This window comes from Scyliorhinus torazame, chromosome 6, assembly GCF_047496885.1.
Source record: "Scyliorhinus torazame isolate Kashiwa2021f chromosome 6, sScyTor2.1, whole genome shotgun sequence".
Lineage (NCBI taxonomy): Eukaryota > Metazoa > Chordata > Chondrichthyes > Carcharhiniformes > Scyliorhinidae > Scyliorhinus > Scyliorhinus torazame.
The window spans coordinates 52,943,168-52,970,440 of record NC_092712.1 but is presented as its reverse complement, the minus strand read 5'-3'; the positions used below and the strand labels follow the sequence as shown (position 1 = coordinate 52,970,440).

General features: G+C 49.3%; 1 protein-coding gene across 1 annotated transcript in view; it reads left to right on the top strand.

Annotated features, from left to right (window-relative positions):
• LOC140424789 (protein canopy homolog 1-like) overlaps positions 1-27,273 on the top strand; it is a 175,475-nt gene that overhangs the window by 101,545 nt on the left and 46,657 nt on the right. The gene's annotated exons all lie outside the window — the stretch shown is intronic.

Genomic DNA, 27,273 nt, shown 5'->3' with positions numbered 1-27,273 from the left:
ATAGCACAATTGCTTCACAGCTCCAGGATCCCAGGTTCAATTCCGGCTTGGGTCACTGTCTGTGCGGAGTCTGCACATCCTCCCCGTGTGTGCGTGGGTTTCCTCCGGGTGCTCCGGTTTCCTCCCACAGTCCAAAGATGTGCGGGTTAGGTGGATTGGCCATGATAAATTGCCCTTAGTGTGTAAGGTTGCCCTTAGTGTTGGGTGGGGTTACTGGGTTATGGGGATAGGGTGGAGGCGTTGACCTAGGGTAGGGTGCTCTTTCCAAGAGCCGGTGCAGACTCGATGGGCCGAATGGCCTCCTTCTGCACTGTAAATTCTATGAAAAACAGGGAGGTTATGTTGCAGCTGTATAGGGTGCTGGTGAGGTCATGCTTGGAGTACTGTGTACAGTTTTGGTCTCACTTGAGAAAGGAGGTAATGGCACTGGAGGGGATGCAGAGGATATTCACTAGTTTGATCCTGGAGTTGGAGAATTGGCTTATGAGGAGAGAATGAGCAGACTGGGACTGTACTCATTGAAATTTAGAAAAATCGGGGGATCTTATAGAAACATGTAAAATTATGAAGAGAATAGATAAGATAGAAGCAGGAAGGTTGTTTCCACTGGTGAGTGAAACAGAACTTCGGGGGGCATAGTCTCAAAATAAGGGGGTGCAGATTTAGGACTGAGTTGAGGAGGAACTACTTTACACAAAAGGCTGTGAATCTCTACCCAGTAAAGCAGTTGAGGCTACCTCTTTCAATGTTTGATAGATAGATAGATTTTTGAACAGTAAAGGAATTAAGGGTTATGGTGAGCAGGTGGGTAAGTGAGTCCACAAAAAGAAGCATGATCTTATTGATTGGCAGAGCAGGCTCGAGGGGCCAGATGGCCTACCCCTCCTAGATCTTACTAGGATCTCTGCTTTCACCACCCTTCAGGCAGTGAGTTCCAGACTCTCACCACCCTCTAGGTGTAAAAGGCTTTTCTCACATTCCATCTAAACCTCCTGCCCCTTAAATCTCCTAGATCTTATGAGGGTCTCTGCTTCCACCACCCTTTCAGGCAGTGAGTTCCAGACTCTCACCACCCTCTGGGTGTAAAATGTTTTCCTCGCATCCCATCTAAACCTCCTGCCCTTAAAATCTATGTCCCTGGTCATTGCTCCCTCCAACCAGGGGAAAAGTTTCTTATTGTCTCGTGTATTATAGAATCTCTGCAGTGCAGAAGGTGGTCATTTGGCCCATTAGGTCTGCACCGACCCTCCGAAGGAATACCCCAACTATCCCTTCAACCCCACTTAACCCGTACATTCCTGGACACTAAGGGGCAATTTAGCATGGCCAAACCATCTAACCGGCACGTCTTTGGACTGTGGGAGGAAACCGCAGCACTCGGAAGAAACCTTCGCATACACTGGGAGAATGTGAAACCCCACACAGACAGTTACCCAAGGCTGGAATTGGACCCAGGTCCCTGGAGCTGTGAGACAGCAGTGCTAACCACTGTGCCGCCCTTCAATGCCCCTCTTAATTTTACACATCTCAATCATGTCTTCCCTGTTCTCCTCTGCTCTAAGGAAAACAACCCCAGTCTATCCAATCGCTCTTCATAACTGAAACTCTCCAGCCCAGGCAACGTCCTGGTTAGTCTTTTTGCAGTGCTATCACATCCCACCTACAATGCGAATACCAGAATTGCACACAAGTCTGCCACGATCCTACTCGAGGTTCACAATAATAAAAAGTTCTAAATTTTGGAAGTGTGCCATATACACCCAAGTTGAAGTCATGAATCAAGATCGAGAAAAGCAGTGGGCCTTGTACAGAACTCTGGGAAAAACACCTTCCTCTCGTCTGAAGAACGACTGTTTCATGCCACTCGGCCAACTTCGTTTCCATGCTGCCAGCGTCCCTCTGATTTCAATTATGTGACACTTTATCAAATGCCTCTTGGAAGTCCACATACATCTCCCAAGATGTTGTTGGGCAATGATGGTGTGTTGAAGACCATGGGGATAGGGCTAACTTTCCTCTTGATTGTTATCTTGGTGGAATCTGCCACTTGTCAACTGGATGGTATACAGTCCCTGCTGAAGGCTGGCATAGGCTGGCGAAGATGTGAATGGAGCCGAACACAGAATTGTCAACGAGTAACCTAATTTTGACCTTATGTTGGAGGGCAGGTCATTCAAACAAAAGGCAATACTAGCCTGAGGATAGTATGAATGGAACTAAGAAACTAATAATGGAAAATGCTACTGTAGTGTGCTTAAGATTGATTTGTGATTTTCGATTTTTAAAAAGTAAATGGATAATTTTACTTTCGAACAGGATATAGTAATGAACTTGTGAAGTCTTAAATTGGATTTTTAAAAAGTCTTTTTATTGGAATTTAATTTTTTTTTCAAAAATCACCTCAAAACAAAAGACAAGGAAAGTAAGCCACAGGTAGCAACAGGTAGTAAAACAGTAGTCATCGCAAGAATGGGAACAAGTCCAGATGAATCAGGGACAAAATCCCCAACATATTCCCTTCACGGGTATAGGACCCATCGGCACCAAAACAGAATACAGGCAACATTACAGGCCTACATTATACCCGTAGCTTCAAAAGAGACCAATATCCTGAGAACCCCAGTGCTAAAGGGGAAATTGACTAACACTCAACAGCGCAAATTAAACTCTTCTCCAGGCTTGGGTCGGAACAGATTGCTGTGATACAACTGCAGAATGTCAAGGAGAGGATCGAGCACCCCAAACATCAAGTCCAGCCAAACAAATCTCAGTCCTCAACAGGATAACACACAGTCTGCCTGGGCCCAAAAAAGGGCACTAAACAAAACAAAAAGAGAAGCTTTCATTGGAGGGACCTTCCTCGAACATAGCAAGGACAGAACTAATCCTGCCAAGCCTCCACCTGTCCTCCCGCTCTGGCTCTGCTAGTCTCCCTTGCTCTAGCCCCCTCCCCCTGCAGGATACCGGAGGATAAAGACACTTTGCTCAAATCATGAATTCAACATTCAGCGTAACATTTTAACTTCTAAATCAGAATAACCTGCAATGCAGGACATCACACCCAAATTATTCACTACCCTGCAAGCAAATAAATTGACGACGACAACAACAACATAATTATCAGGGAGCGAAATCCAAGATAACATCTGAGATGCGAGACAGTTATCAGGATAAAAACTTCTCCACTGGCTCACAAAGAAAGCAGAAATCAAGGATAAAGAAGGATCAAAGTCAGTGAGCACTCTTCAGGATCTTCCAAGGATTTCAACAAACCTCATTGCTTCCAACTTGCTGTGTCAGCTGAACCCAGGTGGCCAACAATCCAGGCTCCAGTGGGGGTAGGGGGAGGTGACCTGGCGGGCTCAGCAACACCCCAAACCCTCTCGACACACATCAGGAACAGGACAACATTTGACCAGGGTTCAGAAGGCGAATCCAACCCCAGGCCTCAGACCAGGATTAAATATGCACCCTCGATCCACCAGAGACGGTGGTTACAAGAACCTCCTTGTGCGCCTTCAAGACCTGCATAGAAACGCCTCCCAACTCTTGAAATTGGGCTTTGCCGACCTGCATTGCAGAGCCGAGACATTTGGGCGGAACAACATCATCGCTAGCAACCATCATCTGTCGGAACACACTGCACCATCAGGGTAGGAAGCCTCCCAAAACCAGCTGCACCACTAATGAGAAGGCCCAACCCCAACTCCTTCCATAAATCAATGAGGATTTAAGCATTTTGTCTGCACTCAATAGTGCTAAAATATTGACCAACAAATCTACGTACATATGTATGCCAAGAAAAGACATTTTAAAAATGTGTAAATGGATTTTAAAAAACTTAAAAGATGAGCAGAGCCGGAGCTCATGAAAACGGTCTCTCCCGCGCTCACATCACATAACCCCAACTTTCAATTGGATTTTAGTTAGAATATCACACAATGCCAAATTCTGCTGATTGTTCAGTTTTCTTTAAATTAAGCATCAGTTTTGTTGCATGTTGCTTTTTGTAAAACTGGTCCAGCTGAATATAATTTTATAAATGTTATGCAATATGTCACATTAGAAACAGGAAATATCTGTTGGGACCGTGATCTCCATCGCTTTGATGTCCCGTGATTTCCTTCACTATTTTCTCCAGTTGTCTCCCATCCATTCCATGCTTGGGGTCACTGGTATACTCGGTGATTCCTTTGCCACGTGTCCAGACTCCAGTACTTGAAACCTCAGTGTGTTTCTGACAACATCTATATTTATCAATTTCAGCATTTAGTAGCCTTTTGGGGTGTTGTTTAAATGCTTGCACATTCATGAAAGATGCTGTATTTGAAACACAAATGTTCCAAGCCTCACATACATTTAAAAAAAAACTATCCCTGAGAAATGTCTTCCTATTTTCATTGAATAACAAAATTGCAGCACTGAAGGATACCACAGCCTGTCATGGCTCTGCCGGTTATGAATCACATGCCCTCCCTTTTCCTCAACTCTGAAAATTAGTCTAAATTCAGGCATGAAATACACTTTGTCATGATATGCAGACATGCAGATAATATACAGACAGGCAGCTAATGAACACCGAGGACATGACCAATGAGCAGGCAGGACACTCAGGGGTGGTCTCTCAGTATGAAAGGCACGAGGCACTCACTCTGCCTCTTTCAACTGATGAACATCTACAGAGTGAGTCAGGGTGTATGTACAGTATCACGCCTCCAGCACGTGGCTAAGAGCTAGTCTGGTTCAATCAGATAGAGTAACCATGCTTAGGTTAGCAGAGAGTCGAACACATAGAGAACTGTGCTAACTGTGCTACTGGTTCAATAAATCAGACTGAACTAACTTCAATTCTGGAGTATCTTTTTTTTAAATTAAATATTTTATTGAAAATTTTTGGTCAACCAACACAGTACATTGTGCATCCTTTACACAATATTATAACAACACAAATAACAATGACCTATTTTATAAACAAAAAATGAATAAATAATAAATAACAAAAATGAAAACTAGCCCTAATTGGCAACTGCCTTGTCACAAGTAACACTCTCCAAAAATATAATTTAACAGTCCAATATATAATTATCTGTAGCAACGACCTATACATACTATACAGTATATATTAACAACCCTGAGAGTCCTTCTGGTTCCTCCCCCCCCCCCCCCCCCCCCCGATCCTGGGCTGCTGCTGCTGCCTTCTTTTTCCCATTCCGTCTATCTTTCTGCGAGGTATTCGACGAACGGTTGCCACCGCCTGGTGAACCCTTGAGCCGACCCCCTTAGGACAAACTTAATCCGCTCTAGCTTTATAAACCCCGCCATGTCATTTATCCAGGTCTCCACCCCCGGGGGCTTGGCTTCTTTCCACATTAGCAATATCCTGCGCCGGGCTACTAGGGACGCAAAGGCCAAAACATCGGCCTCTCTCGCCTCCTGCACTCCCGGCTCTTGTGCAACCCCAAATATAGCCAACCCCCAGCTTGGTTCGACCCGGACTCCTACTACTTTTGAAAGCACCTTTGTCACCCCCATCCAAAACCTCTGTAGTGCCGGGCATGACCAAAACATATGGGTATGATTCGCTGGGCTTCTCGAGCACCTCGCACACCTATCCTCCACCCCAAAAAATTTACTGAGCCGTGCTCCAGTCATATGTGCCCTGTGTAATACCTTAAACTGAATCAGGCTTAGCCTGGCACACGAGGACGACGAGTTTACCCTGCTTAGGGCATCTGCCCACAGCCCCTCCTCGATCTCCTCCCCCAGCTCTTCTTCCCATTTCCCTTTTAGTTCATCTACCATAGTCTCCCCTTCGTCCCTCATTTCCCTATATATATCTGACACCTTACCATCCCCCACCCATGTCTTTGAGATCACTCTGTCCTGCACCTCTTGTGTCGGGAGCTGCGGGAATTCCCTCACCTGTTGCCTCGCAAAAGCCCTCAGTTGCATATACCTGAATGCATTCCCTTGGGGCAACCCATATTTCTCGGTCAGCGCTCCCAGACTCGCGAACTTCCCATCCACAAACAGATCTTTCAGTTGCGTTATTCCTGCTCTTTGCCACATTCCATATCCCCCATCCATTCCCCCCGGGGCAAACCTATGGTTGTTTCTTATCGGGGACCCCCCCAAGGCTCCAGTCTTTCCCCTATGCCGTCTCCACTGTCCCCAAATCTTCAGTGTAGCCACCACCACCGGGCTTGTGGTGTAGTTCCTCGGTGAGAACGGCAATGGGGCTGTCACCATAGCCTGTAGGCTAGTCCCCCTACAGGACGCCCTCTCTAATCTCTTCCACGCCGCTCCCTCCTCCTCTCCCATCCACTTACTCACCATTGAAATATTAGCGGCCCAATAATACTCACTTAGGCTCGGTAGTGCCAGCCCCCCCCTATCCCTGCTACGCTGTAAGAATCCCTTCCTCACTCTCGGGGTCTTCCCGGCCCACACAAAACCCATGATGCTCTTTTCAATCCTTTTAAAAAAAGCCTTCGTGATCACCACCGGGAGACACTGAAACACAAAGAGGAATCTCGGGAGGACCACCATCTTAACCGCCTGCACCCTCCCTGCCATTGACAGGGATACCATATCCCATCTCTTGAAATCCTCCTCCATCTGTTCCACCAACCGCGTTAAATTTAACCTGTGCAATGTGCCCCAATTCTTAGCTATCTGGATCCCCAGGTAACGAAAGTCCCTTGTTACCTTCCTCAGCGGTAGGTCCTCTATTTCTCTACTCTGCTCCCCTGGATGCACCACAAACAACTCACTTTTCCCCATGTTCAATTTATACCCTGAAAAATCCCCAAACTCCCCAAGTATCCGCATTATTTCTGGCATCCCCTCCGCCGGGTCCGCCACGTATAGTAGCAAATCGTCCGCATACAAAGATACCCGGTGCTCTTCTCCTCCCCTAAGTACTCCCCTCCACTTCTTGGAACCCCTCAACGCTATCGCCAGGGGCTCAATCGCCAGTGCAAACAATAATGGGGACAGAGGGCATCCCTGCCTTGTCCCTCTATGGAGCCGAAAATATGCAGATCCCCGTCCATTCGTGACCACGCTCGCCACTGGGGCCCTATACAACAGCTGCACCCATCTAACATACCCCTCTCCAAAACCAAATCTCCTCAACACCTCCCACAAATAATCCCACTCCACTCTATCAAATGCTTTCTCGGCATCCATCGCCACTACTATCTCCGTTTCTCCCTCTGGTGGGGCCATCATCATTACCCCTAACAACCTCCGTATATTCGTGTTCAGCTGTCTCCCCTTCACAAACCCAGTTTGGTCCTCGTGGACCACCCCCGGGACACATTCCTCTATTCTCATTGCCATTACCTTGGCCAGGACCTTGGCATCTACATTTAGGAGGGAAATAGGTCTATAGGACCCGCATTGTAGCGGGTCCTTTTCCTTCTTTAAGAGAAGCGATATCGTTGCTTCAGACATAGTCGGGGGCAGTTGTCCCCTTTCCTTTGCCTCATTAAAGGTCCTCGTCAGTACCGGGGCGAGCAAGTCCACATATTTTCTATAGAATTCGACTGGGAATCCATCCGGTCCCGGGGCCTTTCCCGCCTGCATGCTCCTAATTCCTTTCACCACTTCTTCTACCTCGATCTGTGCTCCCAGTCCCACCCTTTCCTGCTCTTCCACCTTGGGAAATTCCAGCCGATCCAAGAAGCCCATCATTCTCTCCCTCCCATCCGGGGGTTGAGCTTCATATAATTTTTTATAAAATGTCTTGAACACTCCATTCACTCTCTCCGCTCCCCGCTCCATCTCTCCTTCCTCATCCCTCACTCCCCCTATTTCCCTCGCTGCTCCCCTTTTCCTCAATTGGTGTGCCAGCAACCTGCTCGCCTTCTCCCCACATTCGTACTGTACACCCTGTGCCTTCCTCCATTGTGCCTCTGCAGTGCCTGTAGTCAGCAAGTCAAATTCTACATGTAGCCTTTGCCTTTCCCTGTACAGTCCCTCCTCCGGTGCTTCCGCATATTGCCTGTCCACCCTCAAAAGTTCTTGCAGCAACCGCTCCCGTTCCTTACTCTCCTGCTTCCCTTTATGTGCCCTTATTGATATCAGCTCCCCTCTAACCACCGCCTTCAACGCCTCCCAGACCACTCCCACCTGGACCTCCCCATTATCATTGAGTTCCAAGTACTTTTCAATGCACCCCCTCACCCTTAGACACACCCCCTCATCTGCCATTAGTCCCATGTCCATTCTCCAGGGTGGGCGCCCTCCTGTTTCCTCCCCTATCTCCAAGTCCACCCAGTGTGGAGCGTGATCCGAAATGGCTATAGCCGTATACTCCGTTCCCCTCACCTTCGGGATCAATGCCCTACCCAGCACAAAAAAGTCTATTCGCGAGTAGACTTTATGGACATAGGAGAAAAACGAGAACTCCTTACTCCTAGGTCTGCTAAATCTCCACGGGTCTACACCTCCCATCTGCTCCATAAAATCTTTAAGCACCTTGGCTGCTGCCGGCCTCCTTCCAGTCCTGGACTTCGACCTATCCAGCCCTGGTTCCAACACCGTATTAAAATCTCCCCCCATTATCAGCTTTCCCATCTCTAGGTCCGGAATGCGTCCTAGCATCCGCCTCATAAAATTGGCATCATCCCAGTTCGGGGCATATACGTTTACCAAAACCACCGTCTCACCCTGTAGTTTGCCACTCACCATCACGTATCTGCCCCCGTTATCCGCCACTATAGTCTTTGCCTCGAACATTACCCACTTCCCCACTAATATAGCCACCCCCCTGTTTTTCGCATCTCGCCCCGAATGGAACACCTGCCCCACCCATCCTTTGCGTAGCCTAACCTGGTCTATCAGTTTCAGGTGCGTTTCCTGTAACATAACCACATCTGCCTTAAGTTTATTAAGGTGTGCGAGTACCCGTGCCCTCTTTATCGGCCCGTTCAGCCCTCTCACGTTCCACGTGATCAGCCGAGTTGGGGGGCTTCCTACCCCCCCCCTTGTCGATTAGCCATCACCTTTTTCCAGCTCCTCACCCAGTTCCCACGCAGCTGTATCTCCCCCAGGCGGTGCCCCCCCGCCCATCCTCTCCCATACCAGCTCCCCCCTCTCCCCAGCAGCAGCAACCCAGTAATTCCCCCCTCCCACCCCCCCGCTAGATCCCCCGCTAGCGTAATTACTCCCCCCATGTTGCTCCCAGAAGTCAGCAAACTCTGGCTGACCTCGGCTTCCCCCCGTGACCTCGGCTCGCACCGTGCGACGCCCCCTCCTTCCTGCTTCTCTATTCCCGCCATGATTATCATAGCGCGGGAACCAAGCCCGCGCTTCTCCCTTGGCCCCGCACCCAATGGCCAACGCCCCATCTCCTCCACCTCCCCTCCTCCCCCCATCACCACCTGTGGGAGAGAGAAAAGTTACCACATCGCAGGATTAGTACATAAAACCCCTCTTTGCCCCCCACATTCGCCCCACCACTTTGTTCGAACGTTCTTTTTAATAACCCGCTCATTCCAGTTTTTCTTCCACAATAAAAGTCCACGCTTCATCCGCCGTCTCAAAGTAGTGGTGCCTCCCTCGATATGTGACCCACAGTCTTGCCGGTTGCAGCATTCCAAATTTTATCTTCTTTTTATGCAGCACCGCCTTGGCCCGATTAAAGCTCGCCCTCCTTCTCGCCACCTCCGCACTCCAGTCTTGATAAACGCGGATCACCGCGTTCTCCCATTTACTGCTCCGAGTTTTCTTTGCCCATCTAAGGACCATTTCTCTATCCTTAAAACGGAGGAATCTCACCACTATGGCTCTGGGAATTTCTCTTGCTCTCGGTCCTTGCGCCATCACTCGGTATGCTCCCTCCACCTCCAACGGACCCGCTGGGGCCTCCGCTCCCATTAACGAGTGCAGCATCGTGCTCACATATGCCCCGACGTCCACTCCCTCCACACCTTCAGGAAGACCAAGAATCCTCAGGTTGTTCCTCCTTGCGTTGTTTTCCAGTGCCTCCAACCTTTCCACACATCGTTTCTGATGTGCCTCCTGCGTCTCTGTCTTCACCACCAGGCCCTGTATATCGTCCTCATTCTCGGCTGCCTTTGCCTTCACGACCCGAAGCTCCCGCTCCTGGGTCTTTTGTTCCTCCTTTAGCCCTTCGATCGCCTGTAGTATCGGGGCCAACAGCTCTTTCTTCATTTCCTTTTTTATCTCTTCCACACAGCATTTCAAGAACTCTTGTTGTTCAGGGCCCCATGTTAAACTGCCACCTTCCGACGCCATCTTGGTTTTTGCTTGCCTTCCTTGCCGCTGTTCTAAAGGATCCACTGCAATCTGGCCACTCTCTCCTCCTTTTTCCATCCGTATCCAGGGGGGATTCCCTTCTGGTTTACCGCACAGTGTTTTTAGCCGTCAAAATTACCGTTGGGGCTCCTATCAAGAGCCCAAAAGTCCGTTTCACAGGGAGCTGCCGAAACGTGCGACTCAGCTGGTCATCGCCGCACCCGGCAACTTCATTCTGGAGTATCTTTTGGTTAAAGCTGCAACCAGTTGCAGCCTGTGTTATCCCAGAGTACATAACACATCACTCTTCTGGTCAGCTTTTTTACACAAACTGGTATTGGGGTGCTACTTATTTATAAAAGTACTGCTAATTTTACACAACACCAAATATATATTTCACCAACCACTGTATCTGCAATTATAGTATTTAATAACTTCTTAATTCACTCAGGCTTTGGGGCTCAGTTGATGGCACATCTGAACCGGAAGGCCCTGGCTATAAGTCCGATTCCAGCACTTTATGATGTGGTTCAGTGAGTTGTTATCCAGCCTTATAAATTCTCCCAATGCTCCACACCTTCTCTAAGGGAGAAAAGAGTATGACAATATGCCAAACAAACAAGAGCCTTATCCCTTTATCTAAAGGGAATGTCACTGAAGGACACGTCTTTGTTTCTGGAATATGTCGTCTTTTTAAAAATATTTTTTATTCTCCTTTTTCACATTTTCTCCCAAATTTACACCCACCAACAACAAACAATAATCAGTAACAAATATGTCAATCCCATATCAATAACAATGATCCCATCCTCTCACCAAATCCCAAACATTAGCCCGCATGTTCACATAAACAAGTGACAAAAAGGAATCGGGAATCACCCATAGTCACCATCAACACACACCGCCCCCCTCCCTCCAACTAATGTTTGATGTTATCCAGTTCTTGAAAGTACATGATGAATAATGCCCATGAATTGTCGAACCCCTCCATCCTTCCCCTCAGTTCAAACTTAACCTTCTCAAGAGTCAAGAATTCCAACAGGTCCCCCCCGCCACACCAGGGCACAGGGTGGAGAGGTTGCTCTCCATTCCATCAGGATCCGCCTTCGGGCGATCAACGAGGCAAAGACTACAACATCTGCCTCCGCACCCGTTTCCAACCCTGACTGGTCCGACACCCCGAATATGGCCTCCCAGGGGCCCGGGTCCTGTTTCACGTGCACCACTTTAGAAATTACCCTAAAAACCTCCTTCAGTAATCCTCTAGCTTTGGACAGGACCAAAACATATGAATGTGATTAGCGCCCCCCCGCCCCCCCCCCCCCCCCCCCCCCCCCCCCCCCCCCCCCGCAACGTTCACACACATCTTCTACTCCTCCAAAGAATCGGCTCATCCTCGCCCTCGTGAGGTGTGCTCTGTATACCACCAGCTGTATCAGCCCCAACTTCTCACACAAGGTGGAGGCATTCACTCCGGAGCACCTCACACCAGAACCCCTCCTCAATAACCTCTCCCAACTCTTCCTCCCACTTTGCTTTGATCCCTTCCAGTGGTGCCTTCTCCTCTTCCAAAACAGCTCCGTAAACCGCTGACAGTACCCACTTCTCCAGTCCCCCTGTCGTCAGCACTTCCTCCAGCAATGTGGAGGCCAGCTCCACCGGGAAGCTCTGTATCTCCTTTCTGGCAAAATCTCGAACCTGCATGTATCTAAACATTTCCCCCTGCACCAGCCCATACTTCGCTTCCAGCTTCTTCAGCCCTGCAAACTGACCCCTAAGAAACAAATCTTTTAAGTGTCTTAATCCCCTTCTCCTCCCACTTCCGAAAATTTCCATCCCACCTCCCCGGCTCAAATCTGTGGTTCTCCCGAATCGGCATTTCCCTTGACCCTGCCCCCAACCCGAAGTGTTGGCGAAACTGCCTTCAAATTCTCAATGAAGCTATTATTACCGGACTCCCTGAATACTTCCCCGGGGCTATCTGGAGCGGCGCTGTTGCTAGTGCTTTCAATCCCGACCCCCTGCACAAACTCTCCTCCATTCTGACCTGCTGGGAATCAACCCCTCTGACCCAGCTCCGCACCTTCTCCACAGCCCAGTAGTAATACATCAGGTTCGGAAGACCCAAACCCCCTGCCTGCCTTCCCCTCAGTAGCAGCACCTTTCTAACTCTGGCCACCTTCCCTCCCCATATGAACAAAGTAATCCTTCCCTCAATCTCTCTGAAAAAAGCCTTTGGCAGGAAAATCGGCAGGCATTGAAAAATAAACCAAAATTGCGGCAGCATGTTCAAAACCGCCTGTACCCGACCCGCCAGTGACAAGAGGGAGACCATCCCACCTTGCCAGATCAGTTTTCACTCTCTCCACCAAACTAGAAATGTTGTACCTGAAGAGCCCCCCCCACTCCCGTGCAACCTGCACCCCCAGGTACCTAAAGTGAGTCCCTGCCCTACGGAATGGCACCCCTGCCCCCACCCTCGGCCGAGACACCACAAAATACTCACTCTTGTCTAGATTTAGTTTGTACACTGAAGGCCCAAACACTCACCAATATTCCCCCTATCGACACACTCTGTTCCGACACGAATAACAGCAAATCATCGGCATATAAGGACACCCTATGCTTTATCCCCCCGCCCGCACTATTCCTTTCCATACCCCCGAACTTCTTAATGCGATGGCCAACGGCTCAATCGCGAGTGCAAACAGCAGGGGTGACATAGGACATCCCTGCCTAGTCCCACGGTGGAGAGAAAAGTATCTCGAGCTGATGTTGTTTGTGCGGACTCTCGCCCTCGGCTCCTTATGTAGTAGCTTTACCAAGTTCAGAAATCTTGGTCCAATCCCAAACTGCTCCAGAACTGCCATCAAGTGCCCCCATTCTACCCGGTCAAACGTCTTCTCAGTGTCCAGTGCACAAGCACCTCTGTTTCCTTCCCCTCTGCCGGTGCCATAACGACGTTCAATACCCTTCTAATGTTTGAAAAGAGCTGCCTCCCTCTCACGAACTCCGTCTGATCCTCCCCTATCACCTTGGGAAGGCACTCCTCCAGCCTACCCACCAGTACCTTTGTCAATACTTTTGCGTCCACATTCCGAAGCGATATGGGCCTATACGACCCACACTCCGTCGGATCCGTATCTTTTTTTAGCAACAGGGAAATCGATGCCTGCCCCAAAGTTTGTGGCAACGATCCCTTCCCTATCGCCTCTCCAAACATCCCCACCATCAGGGGTGCCAGGTTACCTTGAATTTTTTCTAATATTCCACCGGAAGCCCATCCGGCCCCGCCACCTTCCCCGACTGCATTCTCCCAATCGCATCCTTTATCTCCTGCTCCAGTATCGCTCCTTCTATTTTTATGTCATCATTGGCTACAGGAATAGTGCCAGAGGACTGGAGGATAGCAAATGTGGTCCCTTTGTTCAAAAAGGGGAGCAGAGACAACCCCGGCAACTATAGACCGGTGAGCCTCACGTCTGTAGTGGGTAAAGTCTTGGAGGGGATTATAAGAGACAAGATTTATAATCATCTAGATAGGAATAATATGATCAGGGATAGTCAGCCTGGCTTTGTGAAGGGTAGGTCATGCCTCACAAACATTATCGAGTTCTTTGAGAAGGTGACTGAACAGGTAGACGAGGGTAGAGCAGTTGATGTGGTGTATATGGATTTCAGCAAAGCGTTTGATAAGGTTCCCCACGGTAGGCTATTGCAAAAATACGGAGGCTGGGGATTGAGGGTGATTTAGAGATGTGGATCAGAAATTGGCTAGCTGAAAGAAGACAGAGGGTGGTGGTTGATGGGAAATGTTCAAAATGGAGTACAGTCACAAGTGGAGTACCACAAGGATCTGTTCTGGGGCCGTTGCTGTTTGTCATTTTTATCAATGACCTAGAGGAAGGCGCAGAAGGGTGGGTGAGTAAATTTGCAGACGATACTAAAGTCGGTGGTGTTGTCGATAGTGTGGAAGGATGTAGCAGGTTACAGAGGGACATGGATAAGCTGCAGAGCTGGGCTGAGAGGTGGCAAATGGAGTTTAATATAAAGAAGTGTGAGGTGATTCACTTTGGAAGGAATAACAGGAATGCGGAATATTTGGCTAATGGTAAAGTTCTTGGAAGTGTGGATGAGCAGAGGGATCTAGGTGTCCATGTACATAGATCCCTGAAAGCTGCCACCCAGGTTGATAGGGTTGTGAAGAAGGCCTATGGAGTGTTGGCCTTTATTGGTAGAGGGATTGAGTTCCGGAGTCAGGAGGTCATGTTGCAGCTGTACAGAACTCTGGTATGGCCGCATTTGGAATATTGCGTACAGTTCTGGTCACCGCATTATAGGAAGGACGTGGAGGCTTTGGAGCGGGTGCAGAGGAAATTTACCAGGATGTTGCCTGGTATGGAGGGAAAATCTTATGAGGAAAGGCTGATGGACTTGAGGTTTTTGTTGGAGAGAAGAAGGTTAAGAGGAGACTTAATAGAGGCATACAAAATGATCAGGGGGTTAGATAGGGTGGACAGTGAGAGCCTTCTCCTGCAGATGGAAATGGCTGGCACGAGGTGACATAGCTTTAAACTGAGGGGTAATAGATGTAGGACAGAGGTCAGAGGTAGGTTCTTTACGCAAAGAGTGGTGAGGCTGTGGAATGCCCTACCTGCAACAGTAGTGAACTCGCCAACATTGAGGGCATTTAAAAGTTTATTGGATAAGCATATGGATGATAATGGCATAGTGTAGGCTAGATGGCTTTTGTTTCGGTGCAACATCGTGGGCCGAAGGGCCTGTACTGCGCTGTATCGTTCTATGTTCTATGTTCTAATGTAGCCCTGTCCCCCTCCCCTAACCTCGGGTACTCCAACCCATCTAGAAATTCCTGCATCTCACGGTCTCCCCCAGGTGGCTCTGACTTGTACAATCTCTCATAAAATTCCTCAAAAACCTTGTTAATCAGAACCGGATCCACCACCCAATTCCCTGCCCTATCCCTCACCTGAACAATTTCCCTTGCCGCTGCTTCCCTCCGGAGCTGACCTGCTGACATATGCCCCGCCTTATCTCCATGTTCGTAAACTGCACCCCTTGCTCGCCTCAGTTGGCACACCGCCTTCCTGGTGGCTAGCCGGTCAAAGCTCGCCTGTAGTTCCCTCCTCTTGCCCAGCTTCGCTGGGTCCCCATCTTCTGCATAACTCCTATCTACCTCCAACATCTCCTCTATTACCCTCTGCCGCTCCAACCTCTCCTCTTTGTCCACCCTGGCCTTAAACAAAATCACCTCAACCCTCACCACCGCCTTTAGAGCCTCCCAGACAACTGCCTTCGACACCTCACCCGTACAGTTGAAACCTACATATTCCTTAATTACCTTTTCAATTTTATCACCGAACACTTGGTCCCCCAAAAGTCCCTTCTCGAGTACCATATCCACCCAATGCGGAGCATGATCTGACACTGCAATTGCCGAGTATTCCGACCCCTTAACCAAAGCCAGCAATGCCTTCCCCACCACGAAAAAGTCGATCCGCGAGTATACCTTATGGACTGCTGAGAAAAAAAGAGTACTCCCGTTCCCTCGGGTGCAGAAACCTCCAAGGGTCCACCCCTCTCCTTTCCACCATTAGCCCAGCCAACGCCTTCGCCCCCTGATGGGGCCAGCGAGCGCGACCGTGACCTGTCCAACCTTGGCTCCTGCACCAAGTTCCAGACCCCCCCACTATCAGTTTGTGTGTGTCCAAGTCGGGGATGGCCCCAAACACCTTCTTTGCGAATCCCACATCGTCCCAATTGGGACCGTATACACTTAACAGCGCCACTAACCTCCTCCAGCACCCCTGTCATAATCACATATCTACCCCCCTGATCTGCCACCACCTTCTCCATCTGGAAGCGTACTCTTGCTGACCATTACCGCTACCCCTTCAAGCCCTTCCGTCAAATCCAGAGTGAAACACCTGACTAACCCAGCCCTTTTTAAGTCTCACCTGGTCATTCACCCTCAAGTGAGTCTCCTGCAGCATTGCTACATTGGCTTTCAAACTTTTAAGATGCGCAAGCACCCTTGATCGGACCACCTAACCCTCTCACGTTCCACGTGACTATCCTAACTGGGGGTCTCTCATGCCCCCCCACCCTTCTTATCCACCACCATCATACCACCGGGCCCTGCCCCATGAGTCTGACCCGTGTTTCTGGAATATGTCTTGTGTGTTGTAAATAACGTTTGCAGAGAGCTTGAGATAGTTATGCCTCCTGGTAGTCCTCCCAGATTATGTCTTGTTGCTATATCCACAAGATAAAATGGCAACATCTTTGGGACAAATAAAATGGTATTGATCTGGGTAATTTTAAAGGAATGGAACTTCTGAGAGGTTAGATCCACCCTACAAATACAACACTTAATGATATTGCAGACTTCAAAACTGTAATGCCACATGTTGAAAGTGAGATTAAATTACCAAAGTTAAATAGGTAATGATTTCCACTTACTGACGTGAGGTTAGATGGACATTTCACTGTCTAGCGCCTGTTGAATTTAGCTGCTGGTCTCTCGAGTGGTTAGTCCTCTAGATTATAATTTGGAAATTTTGTTCATGACATTTTAATGCAGTCCCCTCTCCATTTTAAATTTGCCATGCAGCTCTCCAAGATGGGTGAATTTTGCCAGTCTCTCATGCCTGGCAAAAGAAACATATGAGCACCTGGTGGCTTGCCCCCATTTCTTTTGCCCCAGATGTTAAGGATAGCTAACTACCTCACAATGGCCCAGTAGGTGGAGAAGTGTAGCTTCGCAGGTTTATTTTGGGACTCCTTATTGATGGTGAGAATAGTTTGTTTTATGAACTGGCACTGAGTGCTGAATTTGGTGCATTTGAGTGCTATAGTGAGAGTTTGGTGACTGAGGGAGTTAGGTGAGGAGCGAGTAAGGTGCTCCTTTCATTTTGTTTCCTACATTTCCGCAAAGTGAGAAGAGAACCAGGAGTTTACAGAGAGTGCCGCTGACTGGGAGCAGAGTCGGAGGGCGGAGATCCAGTTGGTCCACAGGGCAGCTATATTCTGTAAGGTAAGAGGGGATGGAGGCTAGGCCAGTTGCATGCTCCTCCTGTAGGATGTGGGTGGTGAAGGATACCACCGGTATCCCCGCTGACTATACCTGCACCCAACTCCAGCTCCTCAAAGACCGTGTTAGGGAACTGGAGCTGAAGCTGGATGAACTTCGGATCATCGGGAGGCAGAGGGGCTGATAGAGAAGAGTTACAGGGAAGTAACCACACCCAAGGTACAGGACAAGAATAGCTGGGTTACAGTCAGGGGAAAAAAACCAAACAGGCAGACAGTGCAGGGATCCCTCGTGGCCGTTCCCCTTCAAAACAAGTATACCGTTTTGGATGCTGTTGGGGGGGATGACCTACCAGGGGAAGGCCCTAGCGGCCAGGTCTCTGGCACTGAGTCTGGCTCTGGGGCTCAGAAGGGAAGGGGGGAGAATAGAAAAGCAATAGTTTTTTTTTTTAAATAATATTTTATTGAAACTTTTTGGTCAACCAACACAGTACATTGTGCATCCTTTACACAACATTGTAACAATACAGATAATAATGACCTTTTTTAAATTTAAACAAAAACAACAACAAATAAATAAATATTAAATAACAAAAAATAAAAACTAGCCCTAATTGGCAACTGCCTTGTCTCAGGCCACCCCCCCCCCTCCCCCTCCCCCCCCCCCCCCCCCCCCCCAAGTCCTGGGCCGCTGCTGCTGCCTTCTTTGTTCTCCCCTATCTATCTTTCCGCAAGATATTCGACGAACGGTTGCCACCGCCTAGTAAACCCTTGAGCTGACCCCCTTAGGACGAACTTAATCCGCTCTAACTTTATGAACCCCGCCATATCATTTATCCAGGTCTCCACCCCCGGGGGCTTGGCTTCTTTCCACATTAGCAATATTCTGCGCCGGGCTACTAGGGACGCAAAGGCCAAAACATCGGCCTCTTTCGCCTCCTGCACTCCCGGCTCTTGTGCAACCCCAAATATAGCCAACCCCCAGCTTGGTTCGACCCGGACTCCTACTACTTTCGAAAGCACCTTTGTCACCCCCATCCAAAACCCCTGTAGTGCCGGGCATGACCAAAACATATGGGTATGATTCGCTGGGCTTCTCGAGCACCTCGCACACCTATCCTCCACCCCAAAAAATTTACTGAGCCGTGTTCCAGTCATATGTGCCCTGTGTAATACCTTAAACTGAATCAGGCTTAGCCTGGCGCACGAGGACGACGAGTTTACCCTGCTTAGGGCATCTGCCCACATCCCCTCCTCAATCTCCTCCCCTAGCGCTTCTTCCCATTTCCCTTTTAGTTCGTCTATCATAGTCTCCCCTTCGTCTCTCATTTCCCTATATATATCCGACACCTTACCGTCCCCCACCCATTTCTTTGAGATGACTCTGTCCTGCACCTCTTGTGTCGGGAGCTGCGGGAATTCCCTCACCTGCTGCCTCGCAAAAGCCCTCAATTGCATGTACCTGAATGCATTCCCTTGGGGCAACCCATATTTCTCGGTCAGCGCTCCCAGACTCGCAAACTTCCCATCCACAAATAGATCTTTCAATTGCGTTATACCTGCTCTTTGCCACATTCCATATCCCCCATCCATTCCCCCCGGGGCAAACCTATGGTTGTTTCTTATCGGGGACCCCCCCCAGTGCTCCGGTCTTTCCCCTATGTCGTCTCCACTGTCCCCAAATCTTCAGTGTAGCTACCACCACCGGACTCGTGGTATAGTTCCTTGGTGAGAACGGCAATGGGGCTGTCACCATAGCCTGCAGGCTGGTCCCCCTACAGGACGCCCTCTCTAATCTCTTCCACGCCGCTCCTTCCTCCTCTCCCATCCACTTACTCACCATTGAAATATTAGCGGCCCAATAATACTCACTTAGGCTCGGTAGTGCCAGCCCCCCCCTATCCCTACTGCGCTGTAAGAATCCCTTCCTCACTCTCGGAGTCTTCCCAGCCCAAACAAAACCCATAATACTCTTTTCTATCCTTTTGAAAAAAGCCTTCGTGATCACCACCGGGAGACACTGAAACACAAAAAGGAATCTCGGGAGGACCACCATCTTAACTGCCTGCACCCTCCCTGCCATTGACAGGGATACCATATCCCATCTCTTGAAATCTTCCTCCATCTGTTCCACCAACCGCGTCAAATTTAGCCTGTGCAATGTGCCCCAATTCTTAGCTATCTGGATCCCCAGGTAACGAAAGTCTCTTGTTACCTTCCTCAACGGTAGGTCTTCTATTTCTCTACTCTGCTCCCCTGGATGCACCACAAACAGCTCACTCTTTCCCATATTCAATTTATACCCTGAAAAATCCCCAAACTCCCCAAGTATCCGCATTATTTCTGGCATCCCCTCCGCTGGATCCGCCACATATAGTAGCAGATCATCCGCATATAAAGATACCCGGTGTTCTTCTCCTCCCCTAAGTATTCCCCTCCATCCCTTTGAACCTCTCAGCGCTATCGCCAGGGGCTCAATCGCCAGTGCAAACAGTAATGGGGACAGAGGACATCCCTGCCTTGTCCCTCTATGGAGCCGAAAATATGCCGATCCCTGTCCATTCGTGACCACACTCGCCACTGGGGCCCTATACAACAGCTGCACCCATCTAACATACCCCTCTCCGAACCCAAATCTCCTCAACACCTCCCACAGATAATCCCACTCCACTCTAACAAATGCTTTCTCGGCATCCATCGCCACTACTATCTCCGTTTCACCCTCTGGTGGGGCCATCATCATTACCCCTAACAACCTCCGTATGTTCGTGTTCAGCTGTCTCCCCTTCACAAACCCAGTTTGGTCCTCATGAACCACCCCCGGGACACATTCCTCTATTCTCATTGCCATTACCTTGGCCAAGACCTTGGCATCTACATTGAGGAGGGAGATTGGTCTGTAGGACCCGCATTGTAGCGGATCCTTTTCCTTCTTTAAAAGAAGCGATATCGTTGCTTCTGACATAGTCGGGGGCAGTTGTCCCCTTTCCTTTGCCTCGTTGAAGGTCCTCGTCAGTAGCGGGGCGAGCAAGTCCAAATATTTTCTGTAAAATTCAACTGGGAATCCGTCCGGTCCCGGGGCCTTTCCCGTCTGCATGTTCCTAATTCCTTTCACCACTTCTTCTACCGTGATCTGTGCTCCCAATCCCATCCTTTCCTGCTCTTCCACCTTGGGAATTTCCAGCCGATCCAAAAACTCCATCATTCTCTCCCTCCCATCCGGGGGTTGAGCTTCATACAATTTTTTATAAAATGTCTTAAACACTTCATTCACTCTCTCCGCTCCCCGCTCCGTCTCTCCATCTTCGTCTCTCAGCCCCCCCTATTTCCCTCGCTGCTCCCCTTTTCCTCAATTGGTGTGCCAGCAATCTGCTCGCCTTCTCTCCATATTCATACTGTACACCCTGCGCCTTCCTCCATTGTGCCTCTGCAGTGCCTGTGGTCAGCAAGTCAAATTCCACATGCAGCCTTTGCCTTTCCCTATACAGTCCCTCCTCCGGTGCTTCCGCATACTGTCTGTCCACCCTCAAAAGTTCTTGCAACAACCGCTCCCGTTCCTTACTCTCCTGCTTCCCTTTATGTGTCCTTATTGATATCAGCTCCCCCCTAACCACCGCCTCCAACGCCTCCCAGACCACTCCCACCTGAACCTCCCCATTGTCATTGAGTTCCAAGTACTTTTCAATGCATCCCCTCACCCTTAAGCACACCCCCTCGACCGCCATTAGTCCCATATCCATTCTCCAGGGTGGACGCCCTCTTGTTTTCTCCCCTATCTCCAAGTCTACCCAGTGTGGGGCATGATCCGAAATGGCTATAGCCGTATATTCCATTCCCCTCACCCTCGGGATCAATGCCCTACCCAACACAAAAAAGTCTATGCGTGAATAGACTTTATGGACATAGGAGAAAAACGAGAACTCCTTACTCCTAGGTCTACTGAATCTCCACGGGTCCACCCCTCCCATCTGCTCCATAAAATCCTTAAGCACCTTGGCTGCTGCCGGCCTCCTACCAGTCCTGGACTTCGACCTATCCAGCCTTGGTTCCAACACCGTGTTAAAGTCTCCCCCCATTATCAGCTTTCCGGTCTCTAGGTCTGGGATGCGTCCTAGCATTCGCCTCATAAAATTGGCATTGTCCCAATTCGGGGCATACACGTTTACCAACACCACCATCTCTCCCTGTAATTTGCCACTCACCATCACGTATCTGCCCCCGTTATCCGCCACTATAGTCTTTGCCTCGAACATTACCCGCTTCCCCACTAATATAGCCACCCCCCTGTTTTTCGCATCCAGCCCCGAATGGAACACCTGCCCTACCCATCCTTTGCGCAACCTAACCTGATCTATCAGTTTCAGGTGCGTTTCCTGTAACATGACCACATCTGCTTTAAGTTTCTTAATCTGTGCGAGTACTCGTGCCCTCTTTATCGGCCCGTTAAGCCCCCTCACGTTCCACGTGATCAGCCAAGTTGGGGGGCTTCCCACCCCCCCCCTTGCCGGTTAGCCATCATCTTTTTCCAGCTTCTCGCCCAGTTCCCACGCGGCTGTATTTCTCCCAGACGGTGCCCCCCCGCCCATCCTTTCCCGCACCCACTCCCCCCTTTTCCCAGCAGCAGCAACCCAGTAATTCCCCCCCCCCCCCCCCCCCGCTAGACCCCCCGCTAGCGTAATTACTCCCCCCATGTTGCTCCCAGAAGTCAGCAAACTCTGGCTGACCTCGGCTTCCCCCCGTGATCACGGCTCGCCCCGTGCGGCGCCCCCTCCTTCCTGCTTCTCTATTCCCGCCATAATTATCATAGCGCGGGAACCAAGCCCGCGCCTCTCCCTCGGCCCCACCTCCCATGGCCAACGCCCCATCTCCTCTCCCTCCCCACCTCCCCCCATCACCACCTGTGGGAGAAAGAAAAGTTACCATACCGCAGGATTAATCATACAATCCCTCTTCGCCCCCCCCCTCCCCCACTCGTCCCACCACTTTGTCCAAACGTTCATTTTCGTAGTCCAATCATTCCAATTTTTCTTCTACAATAAAAGTCCACGCTTCATCCGCCGTCTCAAAGTAGTGGTGCCTCCCTTGATATGTGACCCACAGTCTTGCCGGTTGCAGCATTCCAAACTTCATCTTTTTTTTGTGAAGTACCGCTTTGGCCCGATTAAAGCTCGCCCTCCTTCTCGCCACCTCCGCACTCCAATCTTGATAGACGCGGATCACCGCGTTCTCCCATTTACTACACCGAGTTTTCTTCGCCCATCTAAGGACCATTTCTCTATCCTTAAAACGGAGAAATCTCACCACTATGGCTCTGGGAGCTTCTCCTGCTCTCGGTCCTCGCACCATAACTCGGTATGCTCCCTCCACCTCCAACGGACCCGTCGGGGCCTCCACTCCCATTAACGAGTGCAGCATCGTGCTCACATATGCCCCGACGTCCGCCCCCTCCACACCTTCAGGAAGGCCAAGAATCCTCAAGTTGTTCCTCCTTGCGTTATTTTCCAGTGCCTCCAACCTCTCCACAGATCGTTTCTGGTGTGCCTCCTGTATCTCCGACTTCACCACCAGGCCCTGTATGTCGTTTTCATTCTCTGCTGCTTTCGCCTTCACGACCCGAAGCTCCTGCTCCTGGGTCTTTTGTTCCTCTTTCAGCCCTTCAATCGCCTGTAGTATCGGGGCCAACAGCTCTTTCTTCATTTCCTTTTTTATCTCCTCCACGCAGCGTTTCAAAAACTCTTGTTGTTCAGGGCCCCATATGAAACTGCCACCTTCCGACGCCATCTTGGTTTCTGCTTGCCTTCCTTGCCGTTGTTCCAAAGGATCCGCTGCAATCCGGCCACTTTCCTCTCCTTTTTCCATCCGTGTCCAGGGGGAACACCCTTCTGGTTTACCGCACGGTGTTTTCAGCCGTTAAAATTGCCGTTGGGGCTCCTATCAAGAGCCCAAAAGTCCGTTTCACAGGGAGCTGCCGAAACGTGCGACTCAGCTGGTCATCGCCGCACCCGGAAGTCCAGAAAAGCAATAGTTGTAGGAGATTCAATGGTTAGGGGAATAGATAGGAGATTCTGTGGTCGCGAGCGAGACTCCCGGAAGGTATGTTGCCTCCCGGGTGCCAGGGCCAGGGATGTCTCGGATCATGCCTTCAGGATCCTTAAGGGGGAGGGGGAGCAGCCAGAAGTCGTGGTGCACATTGGTACCAACGACATAGGTAGGAAAAGGGGTGTGGAGGTAATAAACGAGTTTAGGGAGTTAGGCTGGAAGTTAAAAGCCAGGACAGACAGAGTTGTCATCTCTGGTTTGTTGCCGGTGCCACGTGATAGCGAGGCTAGGAATAGGGAGAGAGTGCAGCTGAATACGTGGCTGCAGGAATGGTGCAGGAGGGAGGGCTTCAGGTATTTGGATAATTGGAGCGCATTCTGGGGAAGGTGGGACCTGTACAAGCAGGACGGGTTGCAGCTGAACCAGAGGGGCACCAATATCCTGGGAGGGAGGTTTTCTAGTACTCTTCGGGAGGGTTTAAACTAATTTGGCAGGGGAATGGGAACCGGATTTGTAGCCCAGCAAATAAGGTAGCCTAGATTCAGGACGCCAAAGCATGTAATGAGGCAGTGGGGAAGGGAACACTGACAAAGGAGAGTACTTGCAGACACGGAGATGGGTTGAAGTGTGTATACTTCAACGCAAGAAGCATCAGGAATAAGGTGGGTGAACTTAAGGCATGGATCGGTACTTGGGACTACGATGTGGTGGCCATCACGGAAACTTGGATAGAAGAGGGGCAGAAATGTTTGTTGGAGGTCCCTGGTTATAGATGTTTCAATAAGATTAGTGAGGGTGGTAAAAGAGGTGGGGGGGGGGGGGGGTGGCATTGTTAATTAGAGATAGTATAACAGCTGCAGAAAGGCAGTTCAAGGAGTATCACCCTATTGAGGTAGTATGGGTTGAAGTCCGAAATAGGAAAGGAGCAGTCACCTTGTTAGGAGTTTTCTATAGGCCCCCCAATAGTAGCAGAGATGTGGAGGAACAGATTGGGAAACAGATTTTGGAAAGGTGCAGAAGTCACAGGGTAGTAGTCATGGGTGACTTTAACTTCCCAAACATTGAGTGGAAACTCTTTAGATCAGATAGTTTGGATGGGGTGGTGTTTGTGCAGTGTGTCCAGGAAGCTTTTCTAACACAGTATGTAGATTGTCCGACCAGAGGAGGGGCAATATTGGATTTAGTACTTGGTAATGAACCAGGGTAAGTGATAGATTTGTTAGTGGGGGAGCATTTTGGAGATAGTGACCACAATTCTGTGACTTTCGCTTTAGTAATGGAGAGGGATAGGTGCGTGCAACAGGGCAAGGTTTACAATTGGGGGAAGGGTAAATACGATGTTGTCAGACAGGAATTGAAGTGCATAAGTTGGGAGCATAGGCTGTCAGGGAAGGACACAAGTGAAATGTGGAACTTGTTCAAGGAACAGGTACTACGTGTCCTTGATATGTATGTCCTTGTCAGGCAGGGAAGAGATGGTCGAATGAGGGAACCATGGTTGACAAGAGAGGTTGAATGTCTTGTTAAGAGGAAAAAGGAGACTTATGTAAGGCTGAGGAAACAAGGTTCAGACAGGGCGTTGGAGGGATACAAGATAGCCAGGAGGGAACTGAAGAAAGGGATTAGGAGAGCTAAGAGAGGGCATGAACAATTTTTGGCGGGTAGGATCAAGGAAAACCCCAAGGCCTTGTAAACATATGTGAGAAATATGAGAATGACTAGAGCGAGGGTAGGTCTGATCAAGGACAGTAGCAGGAGATTGTGTATTGAGTCTGAAGAGATAGGAGAGGTCTTGAACTAGTACTTTTCTTCTGTATTTACAAATTAAACTGGCCATATTGTTGGAGAGGACAGTGTGAAACAGACTGGTAAGCTCGAGGAAATACTTGTTAGGAAGGAAGATGTGTTGGGCATTTTGAAAAACTTGAGGATAGACGAGTCCCCCGGGCCTGACGGGATATATCCAAGGATTCTATGGGAAGCAAGAGATGAAATTGCAGAGCCGTTGGCAATGATCTTTTCATCCTCACTGTCAGCAGGGGTGGTACCAGGGGATTGGAGAGTGGCGAATGTCGTGCCCCTATTCAAAAATGGGACTAAGGATAACCCTGGGAATTACAGGCCAGTTAGTCTTACTTCAGTGGTAGGCAAAGTAAGGGAAAGGGTACTGAAGGATAGGATTTCTGAGCACCTGGAAAGACACTGCTTAATTAGGGATAGTCAGCATGGATTTGTGAGGGGTAGGTCTTGCCTTACAAGTCTTATTGAATTCTTTGAGGAGGTAACCAAGCATGTGGATGAAGGTAAAGCAGTGGATGTTGTGTACATGGATTTTAGTAAGGCATTTGACAAGGTTCCCCATGGTAGGCTTATGCAGAAAGTAAGGAGGCATGGGATAGTGGAAAATTTGGCCAGTTGGATAACGAACTGGCTAACCGATAGAAGTCAGAGAGTGGTGGTGGATGGCAAATATTCAGCCTGGATCCCAGTTACCAGTGGCGTACCGCAGGGATCAGTTCTGGGTCCTCTGCTGTTTGTGATTTTCATTAATGACTTTGTTGAGGGAGTTGAAGGGTGGGTCAGTAAATTTGCAGACGATACGAAGATTGGTGGAGCTGTGGATAGTGAGGAGGGCTGTTGTCGGCTGCAAAGAGACATAGATAGGATGCAGAGCTGGGCTGAGAAGTGGCAGATGGAGTTTAACCCTGAAAAGTGTGAGGTTGTACATTTTGGAAGGACAAATATGAATGCGGGAATACAGGGTTAACGGTAGAGTTCTTGGCAATGTGGAGGAGCAGAGAGATCTTGGGGTCTATGTTCATACATCTTTGAAAGTTGCCACTCAAGTGGATAGAGCTGTGAAGAAGGCCTATGGTGTGCTAGCGTTCATTAACAGAGGGATTGAATTTAAGAGCCGTGAGGTGATGATGCAGCTGTACAAATCTTTGGTAAGGCCACATTTGGAGTACTGTGTACAGTTCTGGTCGCCTCATTTTAGGAAGGATGTGGAAGCTTTGGAAAAGGTGCAAAGGAGATTTACCAGGATGTTGCCTGGAATGGAGAGTAGGTCTTACGAGGAAAGGTTGAGGGTGCTAGGCGTTTTCTCATTAGAACGGAGAAGGATGAGGGGCGACTTGATAGAGGTTTATAAGGTGATCAGGGGAATAGATAGAGTAGACAGTCAGAGACATCTTCCCTGGGTGGAACAAACCATTACAAGGGGACATAAATTGAAGGTGAATGGTGGAAGATATAGGGGGGATATCAGAGGTAGGTTCTTTACCCAGAGTAGTGGGGGCATGGAATGCACTGCCTGTGGAAGTAGTTGAGTTGGAAACATTAGGGACCTTCAAGCAGCTATTGGATAGGTACATGGATTACGGTAAAATGATATAGTGTAGATTTATTTGTTCTGAAGGTCAGCACGGTAGCATTGTGGAAAGCACAATTGTTTCACAGCTCCAGGGTCCCAGGTTCGATTCCGGCTTGGATCACTGTCTGTGCGGAGTCTGCACATCCTCCCCGTGTCTGCGTGGGTTTCCTCCGGGTGCTCCGGTTTCCTCCCACAGTCCAAAGATGTGCAGGTTAGGTGGATTGGCCATGATAAATTGCCCTTAGTGTCCAAAATTGCCCTTAGTGTTGGGTGGAGGTGTTGACTTTGGGTAGGGTGCTCTTTCCAAGAGCCAGTGCAGACTCAATGGGCCGAATGGCCTCCTTCTGCACTGTAAATTCAATGACAATCTATGATTAATCTAGGACAATGGTTCGGCACAACATTGTGGGCCGAACGGCCTGTTCTGTGCTGTATTTTTCTATGTTCACTATATGTTAGGGCAGCAAGTTGTATTGGTGTTACGCAAACCATTATGCCAGCTATAGAGCATACAGGTGGTGAACATTTCTCTGAACACAAGA